Source organism: Primulina tabacum, chromosome 16 (assembly GCF_025594145.1).
Source record: "Primulina tabacum isolate GXHZ01 chromosome 16, ASM2559414v2, whole genome shotgun sequence".
Taxonomy (NCBI): Eukaryota; Viridiplantae; Streptophyta; class Magnoliopsida; order Lamiales; family Gesneriaceae; genus Primulina; species Primulina tabacum.
The window spans coordinates 26,399,542-26,408,366 of record NC_134565.1 but is presented as its reverse complement, the minus strand read 5'-3'; the positions used below and the strand labels follow the sequence as shown (position 1 = coordinate 26,408,366).

Genomic DNA, 8,825 nt, shown 5'->3' with positions numbered 1-8,825 from the left:
GAGCCCAAGTTGCTTTACTGTGAAATGATACGATTTTCTGTTTAGGTCCTTGTCTGACAACTTTTTTTTGTTTTTTCTTAAAATCTATATATGTTGTGCTGGAGATGAGATGACAAGGGTGATTTGGAAAATAATCAAGGAAAAGGTATGAAATCAGTTTTTCAGCTGAATCATATTACCAAGTGACCTTTCAATAACCCTTGTTCGATTAAGCTTCAATCCTTGAGGTATTGAGCTCGAAATTCCAGAATTTAAGTCAGATTATAGGCTGTCCGGTTTCGGATTTTCATCCGAGTCGATTTAAGTTGCTTTAGTTGTTTGAGATGCATTATATTGACGGTATATGGGGTCTTTATTGTAGTTTCGAGTGTTGGATCTTATTTGAGGAAATTTCAGGAAATTGTGTAGCTGTCTACATTTGGTAAGTCTTCGATTAACTTAAAGTTTGTTTGTTATTTTCTTTTATTAATATATAAGATGCATATAATTTGTTAGTTTAGTATGTAGTATACTTTTGATTTTATTTTACTTGAAATGAAATGCATCTTTATAAAAAGATGGTGAAAGAAAACAAGATTGACAAATTCAGCTTCGTAAATCCACACAACATCCCAAATTTGCAAAAATACACACACGACAAAACAGGTAAAACTAAAAGGTTGAACAAGAGGGCGAGTTCTTTAGCGGATAGGCTAAGTGGTGCATCAATGGATCAATTGGTTTTGGTTCCAAGTTGTTGTGGGTAAGTAAGATCCTAATATAATTTTCAATTGTTTTTTAGTGAATTGCATACACTTATTATGTTTGTATGTAGTTTTCATTAGACTCTCACTGTCATCGAGCCTTATAAGGAGATTGTTTATTTGGTGGATTCCCTAAGTCATCGCATTCTCGATGAGGATTGGAAATATGTTGTGGAATTGTGAGTTCATATTCCATTTTAATGATGCATTTCATTTAATGAAAAAACACTCATATGTCAACTATGTTCAATGTTAATGAAAGGAGTTGAGATTGTTTAACTCAACTAAGGGAAGGAAAGGAAGAAAGCGTGTACAATGGGAAGTCGTAAATGTAGGTGTATTTCTCATTCGAGCTAATTTTTTAATGTGTATATTTGTCATTAACAATTTGACATTTTTTAACATAGGCTCTTGGGCAACCAGATGATAAACAATGTGGTTATTACGTGATGGGATTCATGAGGCAGATTACTGAAGAAGTTGCGGCTCTTAAGGGGGATTCACTACGATCGATTGTAATATTATTTTGCTTATCTAAAATAATTACAAGTTATCTAGCTACTTATCATTTTGAAAATTCATTAAGTTGTGTTTTTTTACTAATATTTTTTTTTGTGTTCATAGTTCACAAAAACGGAGTATTCTATGGAAGAAATTGATGAGATACGCACCGAGCTGGCCGAATGCATATAGGATCATATTTATGAATATGTAGGACATGAGTTCATCTTATTTGAAAAAATACAGCTCATATTGAACGGATTTGGACATTATTGTTATACTTTTTAACATGTTTACGAGCTGTTTCAGAAATAGTCATTTTGCACATTATTTAGCTTCTAAGTTGGGTGAAATTCTTGTTTCTACTTTAAGATTTTTATAACATCTTTTCTGTGTATTTCAAAAGTGATATTATTTTGGTTTCTTGCATTTTTCTTTTTAGTTTCTGGATCAAGAATACAAATGATACTGGATTGATATGTGATTTTTTTTGTTGCACTTTGTTGGTTCATGACATGTGGATCTCTTCATTGCTTTCGGGATATGTTGAAAGAATGTGGTAATTATTTTGACTGCTACAAAGGTAATAGCTAACAGCTGCCATTTTTATTATTTTTTCTTTTCTTTTACTGGTTTTTGGGCTTCGAATGTATTGGAAAAAAAGATAAGTTGGAACTTGAGGTGGGATTGAAGATGTGGAGAAAAGGAATTACATTTGAAAATGATAATATTTATGTTGAAATGCTGCTAAAAATCTGAATTTTTTGTTGATTCATGGAATGGTTTGAGATTCATTGTATCAATGTTATATATGAACATATATTGTGTATTGTGTTGTTTGGGAGTGAACTTGGAGATGATTTTGGAGCGGTTTTGAGAATATTTTGGAGGCTCTTTTGTGGTGAATTTGGAGCAGTTGGGCTATTTTGGAGTGGTTTTGGGACGGTTTTGGGGTCTGTATTCTGAGCTGTCATGGGAGCTGTTTTCGGGCTTCTTTAAATGGTGTTAAGAGGTTTATGGGCTGTTTTGTGGTGTTGTTTTCATGTTGCTTTCAAGTGCTGTTTCGGTGTTGTTTTGAGGTGTTTATGGGATGTTTTGGGGATGGTCTTGGTTGTCAGTGTTGGAGTCCCCCGTTAATCTATTTATATGTGTAATAGAGTCTTGTCAGTCTTTTATCATAGTTTATTCTCCGGGGAGATGCCCCGAGTATTTGTTTGTGTTGTACATGATGGTTGTATAGGTGATAGGTGTGATTTATCGTCTGGCTGTGTAGGTGATAGGTGTGGTTTATGGTAGTATTTAAATTTATTTCGAATATATATTGTTGTTTTGTATTTTTTAATTTTTTGGTATGTCCTACTTGCGGGGAGGTTATGCCAAAAATTTTTTAAGCTCTGAGGTCCGTTTTAAAGTATTTTAAACCATTTTTTGTTGCAGATTTTAATCCAACAATTATTTTTTATAATTAATTGTCTTTAGGGACTGTTTTGGATCTTCATAACAGTTAAGTAGTTGTAGTGATTTTTTTACAAACTTATCGATTGCATATTGTTCTCAATTCATGGCTTAATATTGTCTTCTAACAAGACTTTTTGCTTTTTTAAACATGACTTGTTCTATATGTTAATTGTTTTAGTGCTAAGTTGTGCATGTGTTAAAAATGAACAATGATTAAAATTATGTGGTTTTTATTTTCACAGGCACTGTAATGATGTTTTGGAAGATGCACCAGCAGAGAAATTCATTTCAACAAGCTACAGAAGATATTTTGGAGTTGATATGTGCAAGTCTTGGTTGTAGGGTATTTTTATTTTTGTGAACTTGACTAAAAGTTTTTGGAATATGGTTACATACTTTTTTAAATTGTTGGTTTGGTAAATTGCAAGTCTATGAATGACATATTTCTGTTTTAATTCATGCATGTAGTTCTTGATCAAGTATGTTGATGTTTGAATTGATTTTATATAAGGGTTAATTGATATATATATATATATATATATATATATATATATATATATATTTTACATCCAATTTTTTTAATTAATTAAACAATTTATGGTTTAAATATAATATACAACGATTTGGTAAAATGATTATATATATAAGACAACAGTTTAAAATGATGTAAATCAAATCCAAAGACAACAGATTTAAAATGTTGTAAAACTGTTGTATATTGCAGCGAAAGACATCGGTTTAAAAACATTAACCAACTGTTGTCGAATGCGATAAAAGACAACGGTTAAAATAACGGTTTTTAAGAGCTACCGTTTTCGTAATACATCTACGACAACGGTTTTTCAATATTGTCTTTGAGCGAACCATTTAACCATAGGACCTTTAATAACGGTTTTTCAGTGCTACGACAACGGTTTTTCCCCATCGTCTTTAGACGTCTACGACAACGGTTTTTCACCGTTGTCTTCGAGCGCACTCTTTAACCACAGGGTCTTTAACAATGGTTTTACAAGACCTACGACAACGATTTTTCACCGTTGTCTTTGAGCGCACCCTTTAACCACAGGGCCTTTAACAATGATTTATAAGACCTACAACAACGGTTTTTTACCGTTGTCTTTAACCTTTTTTGTAGTGTATCATGATTGTGTACGTTTTGGCCATAAACACATTCCTGGTTCTGCAAGAGGATATAGAATTGAGCATTGAAATTCCTTTGAAGCTGCCCTACTTCTCTCTCACATAGGTGATTTTATATTGTTACTCATTACAATCATTAAAATCCGTATGCTTATCATCTACATTCACCGTTTCATAATAGGAATGGACTAGGGATAACTCCCATAGTGAATATCCAAATTAGTGTGATTAGTTTGTTCTATTGAACCTAGTTATTGGGATCTCCATTCAGTGTAGGTTGGGTTTTCCGTCGCACTAATTTATTCTATAGGCTTGAGCCCCATTCCCTTTGACAATTTCGCAATTAACTCTCTGTTTAATCTCTTGGTTAACGGATCCGCTATATTATCCTTTGACTTTACATAGTCAACAGAAATAACTCCAGTAAAGAGTAGTTGTGTTGGAACATTTCATATTCGCAATATTTATTTTGATATTAACAAATCTTACTATTTTGTTTCTAATGATTTACCGTAGTGCGCAAGAAGCTGGAACTGATCAGGCTTCGAACTTATCAGTTAAACGAGCCAAAACTGAAGCTATCGAGATGCTAATTGAAAACACCAACTGATCGACCAAACTGAATCAGTTCAACTGATATCTCAAAGAATGATTCAACTGATTATCCAGTTGATAGGTGGTTCAGCAGAAGATCTTCAGAAGCTCGGCCAGCTATGAAGAGTTCAACTGATGAAGAACCCAGCTGACCAGTTCAACTGAAAGAGTGAAATCAGTTCAACTGACGAGTCAACTGATTTCACCAGCTCAACTGAAGATCAGATGAACAGTTGGGAACATCAGTTTGGAATCAATCAGTTGCAGATCAAGACAAGTTATCTTAATGGATTCCAGCTACGCACAAGGGTACAAAAGCATCTGTACTATCAAAGGTACAATAATGGGCGTTGCAACAAATATTAAATCCGGGAGATTCCTGGAGGCATGTGAGTAAAGTCAAGACACATATACCAAGGAACACATTCAAGCTGCAACGACGCATGTGATGAGTCTTGAAGTACGGTCTCAATGCCTCTATAAATACGAGCGCAAGACCATCAGCAGAGATAGTGAACATAAGTGTGAAAAAAAAATAGGACACGCATATTGCATAAATAGCTTACAAGAAGCATTCAGCCCAGAGAGAACACTTAATCGTGTTATCAGCTTAGATTAGAAGCACAATTTCCTCAGTGTGTGAGAACACTTTCGGGTAGTTTTCAGAGATTAGTTCTCACACACACACACACCATCAATCAAATACAGTCTTGCACAAAGAGAATAAACTTGTGTATGTAGTCTTTGACACACAGACTTTAAACAAGTGTTGGCTGAAAGGTGCTGCCTTCAGTCTAGACTAGGAGTTCAGTTAGGCAGTGGGTAAGTCCTAAGCTGCGTGGGTTGTTACACTTGTTGTACTTAATCAAAGTCTTCTTGTGTATCCTACCCGAGGAGGTAGAAGGGGTGACTTAGGAGCAGTTGAAGTTTCCGAACATCCATAAACATATCTTGTGTTATTTCTGTTTAACTACTTGTTTTTTATCTTAACTGATTTGATCAATTCAGCTGATAACAGTTCAGTTCTATCTATAACCAAACTGATATAAGCCAGAACTGATCCCATGTATTTTTCAGTTATTCAGATGCACATGATATATAAGACATATCAGTGTTTCTTAATGAATGATTACTTCAAATGTTTTCCGTTTGGTTTAAAAACCAAACTTGATTTATTAATCGGTGTACACATTCTTAGAACACGAGCTATTGCAGCTCTTGGAAAATATTTTGTTTGAAGCACCTCACGGTGCCCAGCAAGCGATCCTTCAAGTTGTCTAATGATATTGTGTCTACGACGTATATGCCTAGACTTACCATTATTTATATTATTTTGTGCCCTTCCAATCGCAGATTGGATATCACAATGTATGTATATAGTCGGCACGGGTTTTTTCCATCCTGGAACATCTTTTAAGAATCGACGCAACCATTCAGCCTCTTCAGCACACTTGTCAAGAGCTATAAATTCAGATTCCTTTGTGGATCTGGATATTACAGTCAATTTAATATATTTCCATGCAATTGCTGCACCTCATAAAATGAATACAAATCCACTTGTAGATTTTGAGTCTTTCATATCAGATATCCAGTTTGCACTATTGTATCTTAAGTATGTTAGCAATCTGATAATTGCTTTCCAGTGTTCAACTCCCGGATTACTTGTGAATCTACTCAATTTTCTTACTGCATAGGCTATGTCTGGTCTTGTACAACTCATTAAGTACATCAGACTTCCAATGATTCGAGAGTATTCTAATTGAGACATACTCTCACCTCGATTCTTTGATAGATGTTGACTGGTATCTATCGGGGTTCTAGCCAATGCATAGTCATCCTTATTGAATTTCTCAAGGATTTTGTCCACATAATGTGGCTGACTTAGAACTAGTCCTTCTGATGTTCTATGAATTTTAATTTCAAGGATCACATCGGCTAAACTCAAATCTTTCATGTCAAATCTTGAGTTCAATAACTTCTTGGTGGATTTAATCATCATATCATTACTACCTATGATAATTATGTCATAACACATAAAATGACATATCCATTTTCCGTGTTCTTTATGTATACACATTTGTCTTATTCACTGAATTTAAATCAACTTTCTATAACGGCTTTATCAAATTTTTTGTGACATTGCTTTGGTGCCTATTTTAAGCCATATAGAGGCTTCACCAGTTTACAAACCTTATTTTCTTGCTCAGTCATAGAAAATCCCTCAGATTGTTCTATGTAAATTTTTTCTTCTAAATCTCCATTTAGATAAGCTATCTTTACGTCCATTTGGTGTACTTCGAGATTTCACAAGGCGACAATCGCAAGTATCACATGAATAGAGGTTATTCTTGATACAGGAGAATATGTGTCAAAGTAATCAAGCTTTTCACGTTGATGGTAACCTTTGATTACCGATCTGGCTTTATACTTATTTATGGTTCCGTCTGATTTCATTTTCCGTTTGAAAATCTATTTACAGCCTAGGGGTTTGCTTCCCAGAGGAAGAATCAATAATTCTCAAGTATGGTTATGTAAAATGAAATCCATTTCGAAATTGATAGCCTCTTTCCATAGAGGTCTCTCGGATGAACTCACTGCTTCCTTGAAGCTTTGAGGTTCACTTTCCATCATGAAAGTGATGAAATCCGGACCAAAGGATTTCTCATTCCTAGCTCTCTTGCAACGTCTATGTTCAATATCTTGGTTAAGCTCTTGTTGTTTTTCAATTGTCTCATATAATCTTTTGGATGAACTTGGTTCTTCCTTAGATTTGCATGGAAACATGTGTTCAAATAACGAAGCATTTCTTGATTTCATTATTGTATTCTTGTGAGTATCAGGTATTTGAAATTCGTGTACAAGAAAATGATAAGCGTCACTGTTTTGAGCATATCCAATGAAAATGCAATAAACAGTTTTCGGTCCTATCTTTACTTAGAGTGGGTACTGCTACCTTGTCAAGACACCCCCACACTCGCAAGTATTGGTAGGAAGAACTTCTACGTTTCCACAACTGGTATGGACTTTTACCTTAGTTCTTTCGGGGCACCTTATTTAAATAATTTGCTGTGAGAACAGCTTCCCCCCACATGTTCTGTGGTAAACTAGAACTTAATAATAATGCATTCATCATTTCTTTCAAAGTGTGATTCTTTCTATCTGCAATGCCATTTTGCTGAGGAGAATAAGGTGAAGTTCTTTCGTGTTTGACACCGTGTTGAGCACAAAACTCAGCAAATGATGATTCATATTCACTTCCACGATCACTTCTTAGACCTTAATTTTCTTGTTATATTGGTTTTCAATTTCACTTTTGTAGTAGAAACATTTTTCAATTGCTTCATCTTTACTTTTAATAAGATAGACATAATAAAATTTTGTGTTATCGTCAACAAAAGTAATAAAGTATTAATTTCCACCACGTGTTTGCACAGCTTTTATATCACATACATAACTGGAATTAGATCATGTGGTTCATTATTTCTGTCAATTGTTCGAAAAGATGATCTCGTTAGTTTTGTCTCAACACAAGTTTCACATTTGTGTCATCATCAATTTGGAATGCAGGAATGCTTTTCATGTTAATTAGTCTACGAATTATATCATAATTAACATGTCCAAGTCTACCAAGCCACAAACAAGAAGACTTAAGCAAGTAAGCAAAAGTATTAACTTTATTAATCACAGGCTTAATAGCCATTACATTTAGTTTAAACAAACCATTGCTAACATAGCCTTTGCCAATAAACATTCCACTTTTTGAAAAAACAATCTTATCTAACTCAAAGTCAGTAAGAAAACCATGCTTGTTAAGAAGCGACCCGGACACCATTGTTAAAAGTCAGCTCTTTTCCGGAAGTCATCTTTAAAACAATCTTTCCTGGACCCTTGATATCAGAAGTAGCGGAGTTTCCCATGAAATTTTTTTTCCATTCTCGGATTCCTCAAGATTTGCAAACATTTCTTTGTTAGAGAAAACATGGCGAGTGTCACCAGTGTCAATCCACCACTCCCTTGGGTTTGAACCCACTAGATTAACTTATGATATTACAGCACATAGATTCATGTTCTAAACCTCCTGAGAAATGTTCTCTACCACATCTGCCTCTCGGTTTCTCTTCGGCTTCTTGCTCTAAGAGGCCTTGTGACCCATACCATCACAGTTGTAGCATTTTCCAGATAACTTTCTCTTTGAAATGCCTCCTTTGGGTCCCAGGTTCAACCTTTCGTTGGAGGAGGAAAATGTTCTCCTTTTCGAGCTTTGATCATGCTCGAAAACATTTGCTTTGACAGCAACTGGAGAAAACAATCGTCTTTCAGAACTCTTGTTATCTTCCTCGATGCGAGGTCGAACAATGAGCTCTTCAACATTCATCTCCTTGCGCTTGG

The 8,825-nt window shown here is 34.8% G+C and overlaps 1 long non-coding RNA gene across 2 annotated transcripts; it reads left to right on the top strand.

Annotated features, from left to right (window-relative positions):
* The first annotated feature begins 400 nt into the window (after window positions 1-400).
* LOC142529482 (uncharacterized) lies at window positions 401-3,209 on the top strand. Of its 2 annotated transcripts, XR_012815906.1 has the most exons (7): window positions 402-742; window positions 815-922; window positions 1,006-1,074; window positions 1,151-1,258; window positions 1,368-1,454; window positions 1,798-1,827; window positions 2,945-3,209. It is a non-coding gene; the product is annotated as an uncharacterized LOC142529482 (long non-coding RNA). The 2 variants fall into 2 exon arrangements; XR_012815905.1 differs by lacking the exon at window positions 1,798-1,827 and having other exon boundaries at window positions 401-742; window positions 1,151-1,454.
* Window positions 3,210-8,825: the final 5,616 nt, after the last annotated feature.